We start from the raw sequence: 22806 nt of genomic DNA on the forward strand, positions 1-22806 counted from the left end.
AGAGGAGTGCAGCTGGCAAAGGAAGACTTTCAGGTTGCTCCCTATAAATCCCCGGGATTTTGAATTGTTGGGTGTGAAATTTCAGGGTCTGTATTATGTTTTTCGGTGTGCACCAGCATATTTCGAAAAGTTTTCATCCTTCCTCGAATTCTGTGTGAGAAACAAACTGGGAACCGATCGGCTGATACATTACATTGATGATACATAGATGATTTTTTAGCAGTGGGTTCAGCCAAGGGAGAGGGCCTCTCATGTCTAGAAATTATTCAAGAGTTTAGGACATTATGCAAAGAACTGGGGGTACCCCTCGCTCAAGAGAAGTCAGAGGGTTCCACAACCAGACTTACATTTCTAGGCCTTGAAATTGACACCGGATGCATGAAAGTAAGAATCCCTTGCGAGAAAAGGACACAATTGAAATGGAAGATCGCTGAGACAATTAGGAAACAATCCTTGTCTTTGAAGGAGATACAGTCCTTGATCGGGTCACTTAACTTTATATGAAGGGCGGTTAAACCGGGTAGGGTCTTTCTGAGGTGGTTAACAGATCAGACAAAGAAAATTCAAAACCGGACAGTGTAAAACAACTCTCAGAGGGAACAAAGTCCGATCTAACAACATGGCTCGCCTTCCTAGATGACTTCAATGGGGTGACTATAGTTCGACCGGGTCGCTGGGAGAGTGACTTTGATCTTGACCTCTTCACTGACGCGAGTGGTACAATAGGTTTCGGTGGTTACTTTCATGGCAAATGGTTTTGCGGCCGTTGGCCCCCTTTTATTCTATCTGGGGACTATTCCATTGCATGGAAAGAGATGGTCCCAATAGCTGTAGCACTGTTGGTATGGGGTTCCGATCTAGCACAGAAGCGAATTAGACTTCATACCGATTATATGGCCATCAATAATGTTATAAACAAACAGACATCCCATTGCCCAAGAATAATGTCACTTGTAAGAACCCTAGTTCTCCAATGTTTGAAGAGAGATACGATAGTCAAGGCAGTTTATATCGCCGCAAAAGAAATGATATTGCTGACTCTCTATCCCGGTTACAGATGAGCAGGTTCCACACGCTGGCACCACAGGCGGATGCAACATCAACACCAATACCAGAAAGCATTTGGTGGATATAGAGCAGGAGGTATGCCGGCTTATTTCAGATGCTACAACTAAGGGGACCAAGACCTCGTACCAGAGAGCTATCGACTCGTTCCAGCGATTCCGACTGGCGAGCATGCTGGATTCATCTTGGCCGGCTACTCCCAATCAGGTCATGTCATTTATCGCTCATCTGTCACAGAGTGGTAGAGCACCATCAACTATAACACTTCATGTGGCAGCGCTATCATACTTGCATAAGATGTACAGCTGGCTTGACCCGACCGCCCATTTTCTGATCAGGAAGATGATTGAAGGAAGCAGGCGGGGCCGGAAGAGGAAAGATTGGCGCAGGCCTATAACATGGGATGTCCTTGTCAATATTTTACCTAACCTCTGTCTAATCTGTGTAACCCATTATGAAGCCGTCATGTTTCAGGCATCATTTATGTTAGCCTTTTTCGGAATGATGCAGGTTGGTGAGTTCACGGTAGATGGCACAGGTGGGAACGAAGACAGGACCGTCCTTGACCAAGACATAAGTATTTCCCAAAGCTCTAAAGAAGCTTACCTGTTGGTTACCATTCGATTCTAAAAGACAGATCAATATGGCACTTCAACAACTCTGAAGATAAAGGGAAATGGATTGAACAGCAGCTGTCCAGTAGGGGCGATGATTAGATATCAGAAAATGAGGCCAGTGATGCAAGGCCCCCTCTTCTGCCATGCAAATGGGTCGCCGCTAACTAGGTATCAGTTTATAGCTGTGTTGAGGAAAGTCTTGGGAGTCTCCGGTTTTGAAGCAGATAAATATGGGACCCATTCCTTTCGAATTGGGGCCGCCACTACAGCGGCCATTGGAATAGCGACAGAAGAACAGCTTCAAGAAATAGGCAGATGGCGGAGCAGTGCGTTTAAAACATATGTGAGAATTTGAGGGGAACTGAGATTTTTATCATTATGTTGATGCAAACAAGCTTATGATTTTGGTTTGTACAAGTATGAGGTATAAGCACTTGACTATAGGGAAGCTTAACTTATGTTACGACCAGGAAGAAAGAAGGGCAAAAAGTATGTCATTTAATGTAGGACGTATCCCATTGAGTTTAACGGATAATACAACACAAGGAAGTGAATTATGAATCTATTAATAAAAAAAAATATATAAAAATAATAATAAATAAATAAAAATGAAAAAATAGGTACCACATATAAGGATAACCATGGAAGAAAATGGACAAAGCACGATATAGGAAGTAAACAAATATTGAAGCGGTAGCAATTACAATTACGCATTGTGGGGGGGGGGGATTCACCCAAGAGTCGAAAGATATATGATGCTCGTGATAGTATAATTTCTTTGTCATGCAGGACCAACAGGCAACCGGAGGATCTGGATCGTAGGAGACAGCCTAGTGCGAAGGGCCGGAGAAAGGGCCAAGGCGACATGTCTCCAAAACCTTGATGTTCAGCCAGGGAGCCAAGTCTGGTGGTTCGGGAGGGGCGGCCTTGAAATGCATGACCTGGCCAAGTCTGTACAGTCTCTGCTCAAGCATCACGCTACCCCGGACGTGGTGATTCTTCACGCGGGCACCAATAACATTGGTATACACCCAGTGAAGAACTGCAGGCAGGCGGTCGACGAGACTCTCCTGTCTATCAGACAGCAGCTTCCGAACAGCCACATCTGGTTTTCTGAAATCGTACCAAGGCTATTTTACTACGGCAGATCAGATGGTCCACACTCCCAATCGGCGTTGAACAACTACCGTAAGACTATTAACAAACATGCCCGGGGAAAAGTAAGGAGAATGTTTCGAGCATCTTATCTGCATCACAACATAAGCATACAGGACCACAGGCAGTACTTTCGAGACGGGGTACACTTATCTGATAGTGGTAGTGATCTGCTCATAAATGACTTCCGGATCGCTTTACAATCCTTGGCTGCCTAACAGTGGCCGCTAGGAAGATGGCCAAAAAAAAAAATCAACACCAGGGGGAGGGACTGTGTACTAATTAGGTCATTAAATATTGGATAGGGGAACGCATCTTTCTGAGTCTCCTGGCTTAGAATTCCGGATGGATTTCTTCCTCCCGGCTGGTCACATGACCAGGTTTCCCCTCCAAGATTTCACATTCATGTCTTGAAACCTCTCCCCCTCCTGACACACGAGATAACTATAATATTGAATAGTTGATAATTGTATAGGGGAACCGCACCCCAGGAAATACCTGCCCTGGAGTCACGGTAGGATGTCTTCCTTCCGCATGTCACATGACCCGGTTACCCCACTTTCATTGGACCTCCTTCGCCGAGGTCTCAATTGTTTGATCTTGCTTAATTGATAAATATTGTTGGAAAATTGTTTTTAATCTGGGAATATCCCCCAGTGACAATAACAGTTGAGAAATGGCAATTTCATGTGTGAACTGTATTTATTCTCGCAAATTAACATGATTCCGTATAAATAATTAACGGATGAAATTTTGTTCCCGTTATTTATATGTAAATTAACAGGATTCCGTATAAATAATTGACGGAAAAAAAATTCGTCCAGAAATTTTGCTGCTGGATTTTTTTTTTATCCGTAATTTTACGGATTCCTTTATCGTAGAATTACCGTACTTTTACACAATTCCCATGTAAATTTACACATTTCCGTAAAATAACAAGTTTACATAATTCTTAAATTGTTTGCAAATATTTTTTAAACAGTAGATACCTTACAATAGGAACGCTGATTTGCTATTTAAACATGTACTCCCAAACACATGGTAGATTGTATGAATGCATTCACTTAAGGCCTGAACAAAAATTGTGTTGCCCTTTTCTGACCTGGACAAATCGGGCCAGCTTTTTTCAATAATTAGTTTCATACTAAGCTTACTATTTCTAGAATAAAACATGGCAACAGCGATTGTGTCTCGCCCACTCATGAAAATAACCAGAAATATCGTGATTTGCGAGGGCACACAACATAATTGTATTAAAACTTCATTGTGAAATGACTGGGATGGAATAGCACTTGTCATAAGAGCCTTGCACATAAACTTTAATGTTGACCTGAATATTCAATTAAATTCAAAATGGTTTATTAAAAATCCTTTCTTTGCGGCAAAAGCCGAATTGCGAAAGTTTACATTTCAAATAAAATCATCAATAACAAGGTACAAAAAACTTATAGTACTACGAACAAATTTCAATATAGACATATATGTAACAAAGTATATCATAAATAAATTTAAATCGATACTCACTGATCAATAAAAAAAAATTGAAAAATATTCAAAATACATGTAAATATCAGTGGATAGAGGAAATGAATTGGAAAGCAGAAAGGAATAGAAATAGTGGAAGAGAGGAGAGAGGCAGAGAGAGAGAGAGAAGAGAAGAAATTGATGGTGGAAGGGAAACAGAGAGAAAAGGGCGAAGAAGCAATTAGGTCACATTTTTTCATACATGCTGTAATAATACATATTTTGGCAATTTTTGTGACTTCAATTCAAATATTAAGTTTACGACTAGATATCAGTGAATAATTGCTCATATGAAAGAAAAATATTTTGATTAACAAAGTAAAATGAAATGAAATGAAATGAAACTCGAGTTCGCCAACATAAAGAGAACTCAACATTAGAATTATTATGTAATCTGCATTTAACAAAAAACAATCTTTTAATGATATCACATTTTAAGAGTCCAATGAATGATGAGTTCTTTAATTCTTAGCTATTCTTAGTTTGATATTATTATACATGTAACGATAGGGGAAGATATATACAAAAAAAACTACTCCTTGGAATAAATTCTTTTAGAGTTAAGGTGCCGAATCAACGAGGGCAAGGGGTTATTTCTATATCGTGAAGTTCGGCATCGCATCTCTACTGTTCCGGTCAAGCTTCTAGTCTGATATTGACAAGTCCTATTTTGAGGTAGAAGGTGATACAGTTTAGACGTGGAGATTTGCATAGACTTCGCAAACGCAAGACAATAGTTTGATCCGTCTATCTTCAAGAGACATCAGTTCTGACTGGAGTAAAGCATGCTCATATGAAGAATATGCTGCTCCACAAATGATTCTAAGGGCACGTTTCTGAATACGTTCGATGACTTGTACTTGTTGTTTTGTTAGTGCTCCTGACCATACATGTACAGCATATTCAACAACTGGTCTCACAAAACTAGTCTCACAAAACTAGTATATACAACTATAAGGTCCTGAAATTACAGACTACGATATTTCAAAGTGCGAAGAACATATAAACGACTATTTGCGCGCTTGACCATAAATTCAACATGTGTAGACCATTTCAAATCCGACTGGATTGCTACGATGCATAGACACATCATGAAGTGAGAGCACCGTCGGGTTCGGTACGTTTCTACAAAAACTTATGTCCATTGTGGAACACTTTGACCTTACCATGTGACCTCAGACTGCAGCATAACATGCAGGTCGCCCAAGTACATCTACCATCCAAATTTGGTTAAAAAGTGACTTACGGTTGCGGAGTTAGGTGTGCTGCCAGGCCATCTGGCAACGATGCTTGTTATTTTCCCAGCCTGATCACAAACAACCTAGCAGAAGACAAAAGAGGAATATAAAATCTTACATTCATAACTGTCTCTATATCGTTCTGGGCACTTAATTTTCAATTTTCTTTTGGACATCTAATGGGAGCACACAACAATTGAGTTTTGCAAGTTTATCACATATTTGGAATGCAATTTTAACATGCATGCACATAAAAATCATTTGTGTGCTTTCCATGTTAGGTTGATTTATCCAACAATCACCCCACCCATCCACTGCTTCCATTGCTCAATACTTGCAAAAAAAAAAAAAAACTAGAATTTTAATTCGTCTTAAGGACGAATTAGGTGATCTGTCTGTCATTCTCATGATCACGATGTAATATTTGATCATTATATCCATGGCAATGCACATCAATATAATCACCATCATTAAAAGCAGACTTTTATTAACAAAAGAACATATTAAATACAGCAGCTGAAAGACAAAATATTACGTTGTGTAAACGATCTTGTTGTATTAGAGAATGCCAAATGCACTTTCGCAAGTGACTACACGAAATAATTAAATTAATGTTGCCGAAATCCATGAATGTAGAATCAAATTTTGAGAAAAATCAGTATTTAATAGACGTTACACACAAATACATCAGCAAAAAAAAGAACATTGTCAAGCGAGTTTCGAACCAAGGACCTTTGTATTGCAAGGCATGTGTGCTATCCATTGGACTACACAGCGTCCCGTACTCTCATAGTTCAAAGAAGTAATATTATCTTAAATTGACTTATGACAGTGAAAATTGGCATTGTGATATGCCTCTATAAATTCTCAGTTTTGAGGATGAATAATTAATATAAGTGAAAATGTTATGCAATATTTAGTAAGAGTATAAGTCCAGCTACAATATGTCGAAATCTGAGCGAAAAATGATCAAGAATTACGGAGTTATAGTCATATTTGCAAAATTATTCAAACGTCATAAAACAAAAATGGAAAATTTTAGTTCCGACGCCATTTTGATGACGTCATGATAAAATTTAGGGTCAAATGTGACATAAAATCACATCTGTAATTCATATTCTATCCGAATATAAAAGAAAATTTAGGGGTCAACGGACTATCTGAAGAGTTATATTGAATTTTGTAAAGGCATGTTTTTGCACATATTTGGTCTATTGTGAACGCGCGCGTGCGCGCGTGATTCAAACTTTGATGGAAGCTAATTCCTTTACTACTGGTCGTAGAAGGTTGATCAAGGTATCAAATTATTAGAAATTTAATAACAAATGCATTGACGTAAAAGAAAGTGAGATTCTACATTGCGTAACGACGTTACGCGCGTGAATGCGCGCGAAAACGTGTGAGCGCGCAAATTCTTGAAATGCTTCAAATGACCTGATTCGTACTCTACTTTGATCAAAAAGTGATTTTGAGCATTTTAAAATTTTGACGCGCGCGTACATGCGCGTCGTGACCTGTTCATGACCTTTGATGACATTGACAGTTGACCCATGATCTGAAGTTAATTTTATGTTGATATTGTTCATTTTTGATGATTGATGATGAAGATATTGTTGATAATGTGATTTTACAAAATGGCGCGTAGATGACGTCACGATGACTATTTGAGGTTGAACTTGTTTCGTACACATCGCATGATAACTGTGCATAATTGATAATATTTTGATGAAAATTGATCGAGCACTTTTTCTGATTTTGGTGGAACAAGAAAAGGGTGGAAAAAGAAAAATAAATAAAAACTAGAATTTTAATTCGTCTTGAGGACGAATTAGGTGATCTGTCTGTCATTCTCATGATCACGATTTAATATTCGATCATTACAACCATGTCAATGTAGATCAATATGATCATCATGATTAAAAACGGACTTTTATTAACAAAAGAACATATTAAATACAACAGCTTAAAGACAAAATATTAGGTTATGTAAACGATCTTGTTTTATTAGAGAATGCCGAATGCAATTTCGCAAGTGACTACACGAAATAGTGAAAATAATGTTGCCGGAATCCATGAATGTAGAATCAAATTTGGAGAAAAATCAGTATTTAATAGAGGTTACACACAAATACATGAGCAAAAAAAAACATTGTCATGTGAGTTTCGAACCTAGGACCTTTGCATTGCAAGGCAGGTGTGCTATCCATTAGACTACACAGCGTCCCGTACTCTCATCGTTCAAAGAAGGAATATTATCTTAAATTGACTTATGATAGTGAAAATTGGCATTGTGATATGCGTCTATAAATTCTCAGTTTTGGGGATGAATAATTAAAATAAGTGAAAATGTTATGCAATATTCAGTAAGAGTATAAGCTCAGCTACAATATGTCGGAATCTGGGCGAAAAATGATCAAGAATTACGGAGTTATAGTCATATTTGCAAAATTATTCAAACGTCATAAAACCAAAATGGAAAAATTTAGTTCCGACGCCATTTTGATGACGTCATGATAAAATTTAGGGTCAAATGTGACATAAAATCACATCTATATTTCATACTCTATCCGAATATAAAAGAAAATTTAGGGGTCAACGGACTATCTGAAGAGCTATATTGAATTTTGTAAAGGCATGTTTTTGCACATATTTGGTCTATTGTTAACGCGCGCGTGCGCGCGTGATTCAAACTTTGATGGAAGCTAATTCCTTTACTACTGGTCGTAGAAGGTTGATCAAGGTATCAAATTATTAGAAATTTAATACCAAATGCATTGACGTAAAAGAAAGTGAGATTTTACATTGCGTAACGACGCTACGCGCGTGAACGCGCGCGAAAACGGTTGAGCGCGCAAATTCTTGAAATGCTTCAAATGACCTGATTCGTACTCTACTTTGATCAAAAAGTGATTTGGGGCATTTTAAAATTTTGACGCGCGCGTACATGCGCGTCGTTACGTGTACATGACCTTTGATGACATGGATAGTTGACCCTTGATCTGAAGTTAATTCGATGTTAATATTGTTCATTTTTGATGATTGATGATGAAGATATTGTTGATAATGTGATTTTACAAAATGGCGCGTAGATGACGTCACGATGACCATTTGACGTTGAACTTGTTTCGTACACATCGCATGATAACTGTTCATAATTGATAATATTTTGATGAAAATTGATTGAGCACTTTTTCAGCTTTTGGTGGAACAAGAAAAGGGTGGAAAAAGAAAAATAAATAATAATAAATAAAAAAGAAAATTCGTACGAAATTAAGAGGTGATCTGTCGATTGACAGATCACCTAAAAAAAGCATATTAAAAAAATATGCTACAGAAGTAACTACTCATTTAAAAAATTGCCAAATCAAATACGAATCGAATAATTACTATAAATGAAACTGAAGTGAAAGGAAATCCTAGGAAAGAAAATTAATGTAAAATTCTTTTTTTGTCAAACTTTATACAAAATAATACATTGTTCTAGTTATAGTAATTTAAGTGGCTTTCACATTTGCTTGTATTAGCAATTGCAATCATTTGATCACAATATATGTCGCACACAATCACAAAGGTTGCAAGTAGTCTCAGCACTAATTGTGAAAAGGGCCTAAGAAAGGGTATAATTAATCTAACCTGTAGATTGATCGAGTATCTATTCTCCTGTTGAGGAAGTATATTGCCTGATCCCCACCAGGGCTCCTGATGTAGACATGTGTCCCATCAATTGCACCTATCACTCCTACAAAATCTGCAGTACTGGTAGAACTGTCGTTGAGTTGCTTCAACTTCTTCTCTTGTCAAAGGAAACTTCATGTATTGCCTTTTCCTTCTTGCTATAGCTTCCGACACATCTTTGATGATTCGACACATTGATGACTGTGATATTGCTGCCTCATCACCATGCATCTTTTGAAATGATCCTGTAAAATCAAACAAACCATAAAATTGATTGGTCATTGTTTCGAGGTAATTTTTAAATATTTTATTGAAGCACAGACAGATGATACTTCTGATGACAAAAAAAATTAAGCACATATTTCATAAGAATATTCATATTTTACAAATATCAGACAATTGTCTGCAATTAATTTTAACAAGTGGAAGGCCTCTTGCAGTGTCGCCATCATACGCGACTCGATATAGCACTAATAGCAGCAGTACTGACTTCAAAAACAGCTATTGAATAATGATTATTTTCTGCCCCGTGCTTTTATGACTTTTTACCTTGATGTTTTTGCACATCTATTGATAAAACTTCGAAAAAATTGGTCAGTACCCCCAAAGTGTACCACTATATAACATGGCGCGCAACGTACATGGTATTCCCATACATAGTAGATGTCTATGTGTGATAATTCACATAAACATAATTCAAATAAAAAAACATTTCTGAATATTTATTTGGAACTTATGATAATCATGTGGAAACCAACTCGCATATCTAATGAGCTGTGACCTTTGACCTGCGGACTCCAAATTCAAACTGAGCCTGTATTTTGGTGTCCAATACCTACACACCAATTTTTTTTTTATCCATTAAATATTTTTTTACTTATTGCGCGAAAACCAAGTGGGGGGGGGGGGCGGACGGACAGGGGCAATGCATGACCATCCAGGCGCCATTTTGTAAATTTATAGTCCATTTGCATACTATTCCTAATCCCGTCCTTACTCTCTTATCCTGCATGCTACGCACTTCTAATCAATTGCTGTAGATTGTTTAAGAGTTGCTCTTCATATACAAATATTACTTGCCCTTCAAAATGCCATCTTCATGCCCTAAATTCAAATCCAAACTAGTCTACATTAAAAAAAATAATATTTATTGAAATGCAAAGTAGGAAAATCATAAAATGGCCGTAACTTCCTTGTTTTTATTCATTTTGGTATGATATTTTTCAGGGTTTGCTAATGGAAACATGCTTCCTTATTCATCTGTTTTTTACGCATCAGTGACTATTACCTTTTGCAAAGTGGAAAAATAGTAAAATGGCCATCACTTACTTGTTTTCATTTATTTCAGTTTCATATTTTCAGGGTTGACTTATGATGGTCCAAAATTCAATGGTTTTTTTTTTTCATTTTACACATTAATGACCATTATCTTCAAAAATAGCGCCCTCTATTGCAAACTAAAGAAATATTATAATGGCCATAACGATAAGTTCCTTGTTTTCATTTATTTCGGTCTCATATTTTCAGGGTATGCTTATGGCATCATCCCTCATAATCCATGTTTTTTTACGCACATCAGTGACCATTACCTTTAAGAAATAGCGCTCTCTATTAAAAAGTTGGAAAACAGTAAAGTGGCCATCACTTCCTTGTTTCCATTTATCTTGGTATCACTTTTCTAGGGTTTGCTAATGGCATCATCCCTCATATGCAAAATGTTTTTTTTACGCATCAGTGACCATTGCCTATAAAAATAGCGCCCTCTTAATATTTTGAAAATGTATATCCTCAGGAGTTTTCTCCTGATCTCCTTCTGTTTCTTGCCCTCCATAAAATCACAGGCGTCAATGCATGCACATTGTTCTGATACGATTGCAGCTCTAGTTTTTTGTATGTTCATCTCGAGTTGTTATCTATGTGCCAAATTTCATAGCTTTTCATCGCAACACAGCCAAGTTTCGGGGGCGGGGATGATCTGCCAATTTAGGGTTAATGACGAATTTTTAACTCTAACCTTACATAACAGTTCTAACAGCAGAAACAGCAGAGCTTCACTCCTGCTGTGGTAGTATTGGAATTTTTAAATATGCAATTCATAGGTACTTGACTGTTTGCTTAAATGATACTCTTACTTATGTGCTCCCTCTCTGATTTCTAGATATTGTCATCATCATCAACTTTGTCTGGAGTCCTAAAATTAATAGAAACAACCTCAGTGAAACAGATTTAACGGTGCCCAGAAACATTCCATAATCGTTTAATTCAATTACTCACCCACTGCATAAAAACGGAGAGCCGTCAACACCAGCAAATAAACGGGAAGTGGATCATTTCTCTGTGTGTCCCTCTTCAATTCGGCTTCCAGCATGTTGATGATGTAAATGACGGTTTCTTTTGACAGTCGATCTCGATCTCGATCTCGATCTCGAAATGGCCCATCCTCGTACGATTCCAATGGATTTCTAGCATCCCGTAGCCCACGACGTGGTCTTGGCAAAGATAGCTGTACATGTATGCAGAAGAGTTGAATATTATTTTCAATTCTTTTATTTTGTGATCTTTATAAACATTCCAAACAGTGAACATGTGCATGTAGATTTGATTACACATCTACCAACATAATAACTGCAATCTTAATTGTCTTTCCAAGATTAACAAAAACTACATTCAAAATGTTATTTCAAGTTTACATTTTTGTTATCTCATCAAATCATTTCAATAATACAAATTAAAACAATGTAAACCAAATTTATCAATCATACCTCTCTTAGCAATTCAAGGTTGTGAAGGTGATGGAGATAATCCATGGGTATAGGTAGATGTCAACCGACGACGTAATTCTGTGAAACAATTGTCAAATAACAACACAAACATTATTTTTTAATAAATAGGCAAATAATTGGAAACATATACATATATATATATTTTTTTGGGGGGGGCGCTATATTTTCTCTATTTGCAAGTGATATGAAAAAGATTTTAGAACGAAATTTAAGTAATCAACTCTTTAATATTTCAGCCTCTAAAAATTGGCCTGTGCCGAAAGCAAAAGAAAGAGGTATATTTTGAAATGCAATTTAGGCAAATTGAAAAAAAAAGCATTTCTTTCTCCTCTTTAAATGCACCAAATAGTACAAAATTATATGGGGTCTTCGGAAATTTTATTTTATCTATGAGAAGCAAGTTCCCATAGAAGAATAATTACAGCTGAGAACAAATTTTGCTTTCTATTATATGGTCAACATATAGTCAATAGACGAGCATGTTTCCACTTATATTTCACTTTCATTTGATCGGCATGTTTCCATTTTTATTACAGTGAACATTGTATAATAATTTAATGAAACACAAGTGAAGACTCTCTTTAATTGATATGTAATGGGAGAAATAGACTGAGGAAAAAATAAAAGACCTGTTCTAAAACAAACAATTTAATCAAATAATTGGAATGTAGCAATCATCATTATAAAAATTTAAGCTTGAAAAGAGAATCATTTAATTATAGAGAGTCTTCACTTGTGTTTCATTAAATTATTATACAATGTTCACTGTAATGAAAATGGGAACATGCCGGTCAAATGAAAGTGGAATATAAGTGGAAAAATGCTGGTCTATTGACTATATGTCACCTTCGACTATCTCTAGGACCCCGCACTTTTACCCGTTATGGCGATCGTGCTTTTTCTGCTCTTGCCTCTAAACTCTGGAACAATCTCCCCATCTCCATCCGTAATGCATCCACTGTCGAATCTTTCAAAACACTCCTCAAATCTTACCTCATTAAGCAGTCCTCTTAATTCCATATCCTGTTCTCTTTCACTGTATTTTGCTACTTCTTTTTTATCTTTCCAATGCGCTTAGAAACTGTTGTATTAAGCGCTATATAAATGTTAATTTTTATTATTATTATTATTATATATAAACCCACAAAGAAACTTCAACCCGGGCTTCAACCCTTCACAATCATATGCACACTGTCACTAAACCCATGCCCACACGTCCAGAGAACACATGTACAGCACGCTTCGCATTACCTAAAGCGATGTTCGTGCAGGCTCCACTCCACTTCACTACCGCTACACTGTACGCTCCAACAAGGTCGTCTACATCGCTTGAGCTGAGGTAGCTTCGCATCACACATACACACACGGAACACAGGCACCACACTGTCTTAACTGAATAATTAGTGAACGACTGAGAATGGAAACTCGTCGGTCGCTAGCCAGCACTAAGTCATTACTAGATCTACCTCGAGCGAAGTTCGTGCAGGCTCCACTCCACTTCACTACCGCTAGTGACAAAGGTGGGATGGAAATGTTATTTATTGAAAAATTATAGAAAAAAATATAACGAGGAAGAAAAACATTTTTCCATACTCGTAGAATATTTTTGGTATTTTCTGAACCATCCAATAATAACATAACAATTTATGCTGTTTGACCTGCGACCGATCGCATGCGATGATTTGAAATCGGCCGTGAAAAGTGACGTGTGAGGAAATAGATACTGGCCCAAAATCAACAATTTAGAGGATAACCAGAGGATGGACACGGAATGAAATACGGATGAAGAGTAAGAAATTAAGCCATTTTTCTTTCTCGTTATATTTTTTGTTATGATTTTTACAATAAATAACATTTCCATCGGCCACCCCACCTTTGTCACTCGGAATATCCGATCCAGTTCACCGTCCCGAAGTTCGGGTAGGTGGAGTGTAGTGTAGCAGTAGTGAAGTGGAGTGGAGCCTGCACAAACTTCGCTCGAGCCTCGAGGTATACTAGATCTAACCAACTGTAGTGGACATTGGGTGATTTTAAGTTCGGTGTTGGTGTTGAGAGCGTAAAAAGGCCGCTGCCCTTACAAAAATTTCCTGTGGTAATACCATATAATTACCATAGGACTTTACCACACGATTACCACATATATTGTTGTGTGGTAATGCTGTCTTAATGTCCTGTGGTATTGTGTGGTAATGTCGTGTGGTATTGTCCTGTGGTAAAATGGAACATTTACCACACAACATTACCACAGGAATACCACATGAATGGATTAATATACGGTAACATTTACCACACAAGGGATTAATTTATGGTAACAATTTTTACCACATACCGGTTACCACACAATTTACCACACGATGGTTACTACACACCAGTCACCACATGCATTACCATACACCATTTACCACATAGATTACCACACGACAGTTACCACACACCAGTTACCACACCATTTACCACACACCAGTTACCACATGCATTACCACACACCATTTACCACACAAATTACCTCACATTTTACCACACACCAGTTACCACACGCGTTACCACACATCATTTACCACACGAATTACCTCACATTTTACCACACGCCTTACCACACAAATTACGTCACATTTTACCACACACCGGTTACCACATGCATTACTACACACGATTAACCACACGCGTTACCACATACACTACCACACACCAGTTACGTAACTGGTGTGTGGTAATGCATGTGGTAACTGGTGTATGGTAAAATATGAGGTAATTCGTGTGGTAAATGGTGTGTGGTAAACACTCACCAGTTACCACATGCATTACAATTACCACACACGTTACCACACATATTGTACATACTACACATAATACCATGCATCAGAGTCATTACCCAAAATGTGTGTGGTAACTAGTGTGATACATAACAGATCATGGGTATGATTTTGGTAGCAGTAGAATGTGTTCATGACCCTATGGACTTTTATAAGATTAAGAAAATACAACACCTTCTCAATGAACAAACAACCAAAGATTTTACAAGTGATATAGAAAGTACTGGTATTTAGCTCATAGATTCATCAATTTACAATACTGGTTTACATTTGCTATTGACAAAAAATGTATAACAGCTGCTTTACTGTACAAACAGTGTAACATATCAGTAACTATCAAAGAAATTACAGTGCACATAAATACTTTAAAAAAAATACATTTCTTCTAAATACTTTAAAAAGTTACCTCAAAGGCTATCAGGCTTTTCAGCAAACCAAATTAACGACCATTGTATTTTTTTTTTGCAGGTCACACATACAGAATGGACTGATTACTCTTTGTTTTATGCTTAAAGACAAAAATTATTAAACTCTTAATCGTTTTTAAGAAAATGAACAAAACATAAGGATGTGTCTACAATAGGTAATATCATATATGTAGCTGCGGCAAAGTGCACTGTACTCAAAATTGCGTATAACAAAATGCATAATAATCCCAAGTTTACTTCAAGGCCGAAGGGCAAGTAGAAATAGACGAGAGATGATAATATATATTTGGAGTCCACTCAGTTTAGAATAGTGTTCAAAGGAACGAATAATTTGATCAATTTACGCACCAAAAATGAAAACTAGGACAATACCCTGGCATGTAATATCTGAATTAAAGGAAAATAACACCCAAAACATAATACCACATGATCCCATTGATAAATACAGGACAATCAAAATGAATCCACTCATACCCTAATCCAATTACGGAGTACCACCTTTTCAAAGTTGGCCTCTTACAGTATGGTTCGAAGTTTCTGGATGGAGGTCGCCATTTTCGCGGGGTTAGTTAGAAAATTATTACATCAGCGACGAACTACATCTCTAAACGTTTAGGCATTATATATTCTATTTTATCAATAACAAATCAAATGTACAGATAAAACTCATAAAAATATTGGTTAAAATTTGTTTAATATATGGTAGGTTCAAAATACAATTTGATGAGTTTTAATGATAAGATTTACACCCCAATTTCTGATTGATTTTCGCTGCCAATTTGTAAATCGTAGATTAGGGTGTAATTTTTATCATTAAAACTCATCAAGTCGTAATTTGAACCTATCATATAATATTAAACATATTTCAATTAATATTTTATTAGTTTTATCTGTACATTTGATTTATTATCGATGAAATAGAATATATAATGCCAAAACGTTTAGAGATGTAGTTCGTCGCTGACGGAATAATCTCCATCCATAGACTTCGAACCAGAAGATGCCAACTTTGAAAAGGTGGTACTCCATACTGGGAAATCGGATTGGGGGTATATGAGTGGATTCATTTTCATTGTCCTGTATTTATCAATGGTATCATGTGGTATTATATTTTGGGTTTTATTTTCCTTTAAGATATTGTACTGGTTTATATCATGGCATTACAAAGTTAATCTGTAGTGCACACTGTGTCAAGTGCACAAACCTATTTAGGGTTCCCACAGAAATTTGAAAACAGAATTCCATGACCTCTCCATGACTAAATTGCTGCTTTCCATGACTTAATTCCTTTCTGGCACAGTTTACAAAATCAGACATGTTATGTCTTATGATCATGAACACCAATTATAATAGTAGAGTACAATCACAGAGTATGAGAGTTGTGAGACATAAACAACTAGAAAGCTGTCATAGCCAAGAGGTAAATGCAATTCCATGACTTTTCACATATCTCTGACTTTCCATGACCAATTTTTCCAGGATTTTCCATGACTGTGGGAACCCTGTAATAATACTGCATTGACAGCTATCATTTTTAAAGTTAATTTCAATTTCCTTCAAACATTTTATTCATCTCTTTTTGGTTGGTCCTTGAATATATATACAATACAATGTTTTGGCAGGTCGTCTATAAAAGCATGTACATCGTAAAAAAAAAGGCTTTTGGCAGGAACTTTTGGCAAGTAGTCAACAGTATCAATGCATGTAAATTTGGGTGAAAGAATCATACATGTACATTAATTCTTAAGAAAAGTTTGTGGTTGTATTACACTATCACTTAGAGGTATTAAAAAGACAGCAGTTGCAGCAAACAATTATTTCATGAGAAATTGTCAAAATATTGTACATAATCTCTAGATCTGGTACATTAATGTAAACTTGTATCTTTGTAAAATTACTAATTTTGAACTTAGAATCAATTATTCTGATGATCACTAACACAAAAAAGCATATGTGGGACAGGACAGTGTATTATGATTGATTTGAAAAATACCTGACATTTGATAGAATTACATGCTTATTTTGCTCATTTCTCAGCAATTACACATTTTCTTCCCGAGCTATAATTATGGCACATATCTTTTATATTTTGCTGGTAATTCTATTGGATTCTGTTCGAACTCATTTTAAGATTGTTACTACAACTGGTAATTTATCTTTAAAGTTGTACTTGTATATGATACGGGCTCAACATAATATAAAATAAAGTAATTTTTACCATGCAAAATAGTGAAAATTTTATCAAAATCAGATAAAATTAAAAAAAAATTATTACAAAAATATTGGTCATCAACACATGCAAGTAGATACATGTAAGTTTATGATATCATGCCCACATTTTTTTGTTCTCATGTTACCAGATAAAATAATAATTTACTTCATGTGTGTAATAAGTATGTCTTCCAATCCCATGTAGCAAAAGAACTTCCAGCAATAATCAATACAGGTAAGTCACATCAATACAGTTTACAATCCGATTTGTTTCATTCTTGGTAAACAAAATTAAATGCACAATTTTATATACAAAATAATAAGTTGGGGATACGTGTACATGTACAATGTACGTCAGTATGACATCATCAGCTTGCTACTTGCATATGCTTAGAGCTCTTTCACCAAAATAATGCAGAGGTTAGAATGTCATACATTACTTTATTATCCCTTGTCTAATTTGGATGAATTGAGACGCCATCCTAGTCAGCACATGAGATTTTAAAAAATTCAAATTACCAGGCAGTGACAGTATTGTTGTAAGTACAGAGCAAAGATCAGGAATATGGTAGGTCTTCTCAAATTGTATTTGGATTGATCCAAGGTTGTTGACAACTGGAGGAGAGGAAGGAGCTAATTCCATGGCCTTGGAGCAGTAGTGGAGAAAGTTGCATCACCAGTAGCTAATTTGTAGGTGCGTAATGATCACAAAAATAAAAAGGCAAGTGCGCCTAGAATGAAAATGACGCACAAGGGATTCCTTATAATACATGTAATCTGGATCTCTGTCATCGACTTTGAAAATCAGGAGACGGACACTGATGTTCATGTATATCCTTTCCTTGACTTGCAGCCAGCGAAGTTGGCGTATGGCAAATGGCACAATAGATGCAGCATTCTGTACTATCTGCAGTCAGTCCAGATCGCCCTAATTCAAGCACGAAGAGCATTACAATAGTCCAGTTTAGATTGCGCTAAACCATGGACTGCTTTGTGGCAAGTATAAATATAAAAGGCACTTCCCATTGGCCTTTATTCTTCCAATCTGTTTGATGTTATACTGGTAGGGAGCAGGTTCCAATAGCACTATGAAAGGAGTTACGAAACCAGATGAATGGATGCTGATTCAGGACACCTTCCATTTCAACTTAAGGCATCTGCAAAAATAACAGAAGAAGATAAACATAAAAGCCTTTCCTGCATTAACTATTTAATATTCATTAAAAACTACATGGTTTCAATATCAATTTCCAAACTTTTAAAAAAATGATTAAAAAACAATGTGGGGTTTGTTACATATTTATACTTAAAATATTAACATGTAAAGTCAAGTCCGGGGAGGGGGCTTGATGCCCTCAATATCTGCTGCACCTCCAAACCATCTCTGTATAGGGAAGGACATTTTAGAGTAAATTTATTTAAACAAAAAATATTTATTTTAATTAAACATGATTTTAATTCATGCTTTTTTAAAATGTGTTTTAAATGGTTATGGGATAATTCCATCAGTTTGAATAAGAAATTACAAGTTGCCAATTTCACATAACGAAGATCAATTCTGATGTGATCATAAATGCACATTAGGTGTTGATGTTTCACTTATGCCTATCTATTACGTTTGAATTGACAACAGCATGAACCTTGTAAGAGCATTACACAAGCTTTGTATCAGAGTGGTTACAAAATCAAAATTATTTAACTGCATCTCATGTTCATGCACATGTAAATAATCAAAATAACACAATAATAATAAAAAATACCTTCCAAAAAGGATAAATTTGTACTCACCATTATATCTGCATGAATATTGTTCTTTTAGTCCAACTATAATGATACAGCTGATGAGAGTTTGAATGATAGTATCAAGATGGTGCTTCTACCAGGGCTGCAAAAAAGAGAGAGAAAAAAAAATTAAAATGTTAACCTCAATCATGCCAAGAAATTGCAAAATCTACAAGTACATGTCCCAGCCATGGCACATGCACAGTAGGTAAGACGCAAAATATATGGTGTAGTAAGCCTAAGTGTCCTACAAGTAATTCTTCGCATGTGCCACTCATTAATGTGCATGCAATTTCAATGTTCAATTTTTACATGGAACTGTAACAGCAGTGTCAGTGTGAGGAACATATTAATGCAAAGATTATCCAGCAACTGTTTGCAGCTTACTTGTCACTTCAATTTTTGTCTTTTTAACAATAATAATATGAATCTTTTAAAGTGCATAGCTTTCGTAATGGGCAGGAACCCTTTCAAATGTGGCTGGCAAAATGAGGCATTTAGAAAATTTTGCAGGATTTTTAAGGTAAGTTATGGTCGAACTTTCAGATCTGAGAATTCTAGATCTAATCATCATCTTGATTTTTAACTTCCACAAATTAAAGACAATCTGTATAAAAGCTTTAAATATACAATAGTAATAGGCCCTAAATGTGGTCAAGTTAGGCCTTTCATTATTTTTTTTTAATTTTACTATCGGTAGGCCTATGAATATATTATTATTTTTATACTTAATCTTTAGTAGTTTTAGAACACATTAAATTGAATAGATATTTGGCCAAAAAATCTGACAAATTTTGAGGTGAAATTAGTTTTCTGGCATCGCCAGATCAACCGTTGCGAAACTCTATTAGCGCCAAATTACACTCTAAACTTGTCATTAGAACGTCCAAACCGATACACGTCAGCCTGGAATCTAATACTAGCACAATCAGCTATGCATTTGCACCAATTCTCTCTGTATTTTCTTGCATATGGACGTCACTCCAGTTAAAGGTCATGTCACTGTGTTATATAGCTTGGGAATTGCAAGCAAGTGATCCTTCGAAATGTTTACCTGCTTACAATTAACATTTCTTAAGCCTTAATTTTTTATATTTAGATTACAAAGGCTTACAAATTGGACAAATTAAATGTTTGCCCAAAAATTATTGTGGGAAAGGTGGATTTTTTACGGAAATCCATCTTTGTGTCCCAAGTTCTACAGGCAACAGAGACTTGTCTAGGCTCCGTGAATAAAAATACCCCTGGTACAATGTAAAAATGATAAAAATATCATCACAGAGTCCTCTAAGTACAGTTAGGACCATTGACAGATAAGGTGCCCCAAGATTGCGCACATCCGAATCTGCGCGATTCTGATAATGGAAGATACGCAACGACTCCAAACAAAAAATAAACTTTACACCTGAAAGAGCCTACTGTACTTACTTAGTCTTACCTACTGCCCGATGCCTCCTGACATGTAGAGCAACAACAAAGGACCTCCACTCCTGGCGGCCGGTGGTTCTGGGCCTTCTTCTGGAAACTCCCCCAGGCTAGGTCATATTCACCGACTTCTTCTCCTCAAATGTGATGCCAGGACAGGTAGTTTTGGGTCTCCCTCTCTTTCTCCTGAAATGTCATAAACAGATCTATTCATAAAAAATCTGACTCAAAATGGTGGGAAAATAATGAATTTAGGGCATTGGCAAGAGTTCCATATGCACTCTCCTAAAATTGAAAAACATGAAGAAGGTTCAGAATAATATATCTAGCACAATATAGAACATATATGATGGGGGAGTGGATAGTACTAGGAGTGGAAATACATACTAAAATATGGCTTTATTCCGTCAAATTTCGAGCATGTATGGATGTATCTAGTGTGTGTAATTGTCCATAGACATCGGTTTATTTACTCAAGGGTCTGTGTCACTCTGTGAGTCAAGTCTAGTCGAACTATTGGCTGATAATCGTTAAAATACCCCTTCCGGTATATCAGCACTTCTCGCTAGCATAGCAGGAACAGGTCTTGACTGCAATTAAAACGAGGTGATCTCAAGTCCCAACTTAGGTGCCAACACAACGGTAAAAAAAAAAATTATAGAAAAATCTGAAATGAACGAACTGGAATGGAATTAAGTCTCAACAATCTTATTTTTGATCATGTTGGTGGGGGGTGCATTGGAATTGCATATGGAACTCTTTCCAGGGCATTTCATGTGACGGCCTCAAAATGCAGCCTCTGTGACTGCTTTCTTATCGAAATCTTCGCATCGTGTATAATAGGTCTGTGTAAAGTGAATAGGTGCGCAGACATCGGCCACTATTAGTATTACCCAGTTGTTGTGTGTCCGGACAGGTTGTGTGTCCGGACGATCAATTTTAGAAAGTCATTTGGAAAAAATTACAAGCGAAGTTCCATCAACTTTTAGTACAAAATGTTAGGAAATATTATAAGGAACAAAATAGAAGATGATTAAAAGTATTGAATTCATATTTTTAGTGTAATCCAAAGACAAAAAAGAAGGCTTCAAAAAGATAAACTGTCCGGACACCCGACCCCCATCCTACCACTAATCATTTTGTTCAATCAAAATGACCATGACTGGCCGAGATTTTTTCCCAAGTAAATCAATTATTTCTCTCAATTTTTTATGAAACTTTTTGCACACTTACTCATAAGAATACAAGGAACATCATCAATTGAAAGGTTTTGAAAAAATAATAGGAAATTCACGTTAAATCTAAACTCAAATCGTTAGGTGTGCTGTGTGCAGACTTTGAGACCACGTACCACCAGCCAGTGGTCCACATCACAGCAGCGAGCAGGCGCTCGGGGCCGGGCGAGCGCCCGGTTAGACAGGATGGGATTGCCAGTGTCATGTCATTTTCATTGACGAAATCTTTAGCTAGTTGCAAGCCGGGGCATTTAACAAACTACGAAAAGAAAATCATAGAAAATGGTTATCTAACTTACTGTTTAGCCTACTGCAAATGTCTTCGAAGTCGTTGTCCATATCTAACCCGTATTCTTTAAGTAGTTGAATTATTAACGGCCTTCTTCGTCACACTTCTCGATGGAGTTCAATCAACTGCAACGCAACGGAATTCTTTTCAAATGTTGGCGGTAAGTGCGCATGCGCAAGCCTGTCACCGCCCCCCCCCCCCCCCGCGAATCAATTTTTAATTTTGATAGGGGGTGAGCTGAGGGGGGTCTAAGTTATGGGTGTGATAACTTTTTTGTGTGGTATTTCTGATTTTCAGCAGAAGGGCAATAACACACAAATACCACATATTTGAATCGACATTACCACACAATGGGCTAATGTGGTAACATGCTTTTCATGTGGTAATTTTGATTTACCACAGCAGTATATAACAATACCACACAAATACCACATATTTGAATAGACATTACCACACAATAGCATCATGTGGTATTGCATTCATGCGGTAAGCAGGGGCGGATATCTCTCCCAAAAGGTAAGGGGGACACAGGGGCGGATCCAGCCTTCGCCAAAAGGGGGGGGGGG

At 36.7% G+C, this 22806-nt stretch overlaps 1 long non-coding RNA gene across 2 annotated transcripts; it reads right to left on the reverse strand.

Moving 5' to 3' along the window:
- Window positions 1-19320: 19320 nt before the first annotated feature.
- Window positions 19321-22355, reverse strand: LOC135157994 (uncharacterized). Of its 2 annotated transcripts, none has more exons than XR_010296838.1 (3): window positions 22251-22355; window positions 20730-20902; window positions 19321-19394 (listed from the first exon to the last, which is right to left on the reverse strand). It is a non-coding gene; the product is annotated as an uncharacterized LOC135157994 (long non-coding RNA). The 2 variants fall into 2 exon arrangements; XR_010296837.1 differs by having other exon boundaries at window positions 20720-20902.
- Window positions 22356-22806: the final 451 nt, after the last annotated feature.

The sequence above is a fragment of the Lytechinus pictus genome, unplaced genomic scaffold (assembly GCF_037042905.1).
Source record: "Lytechinus pictus isolate F3 Inbred unplaced genomic scaffold, Lp3.0 scaffold_22, whole genome shotgun sequence".
In the NCBI taxonomy this organism is placed as follows: domain Eukaryota; kingdom Metazoa; phylum Echinodermata; class Echinoidea; order Temnopleuroida; family Toxopneustidae; genus Lytechinus; species Lytechinus pictus.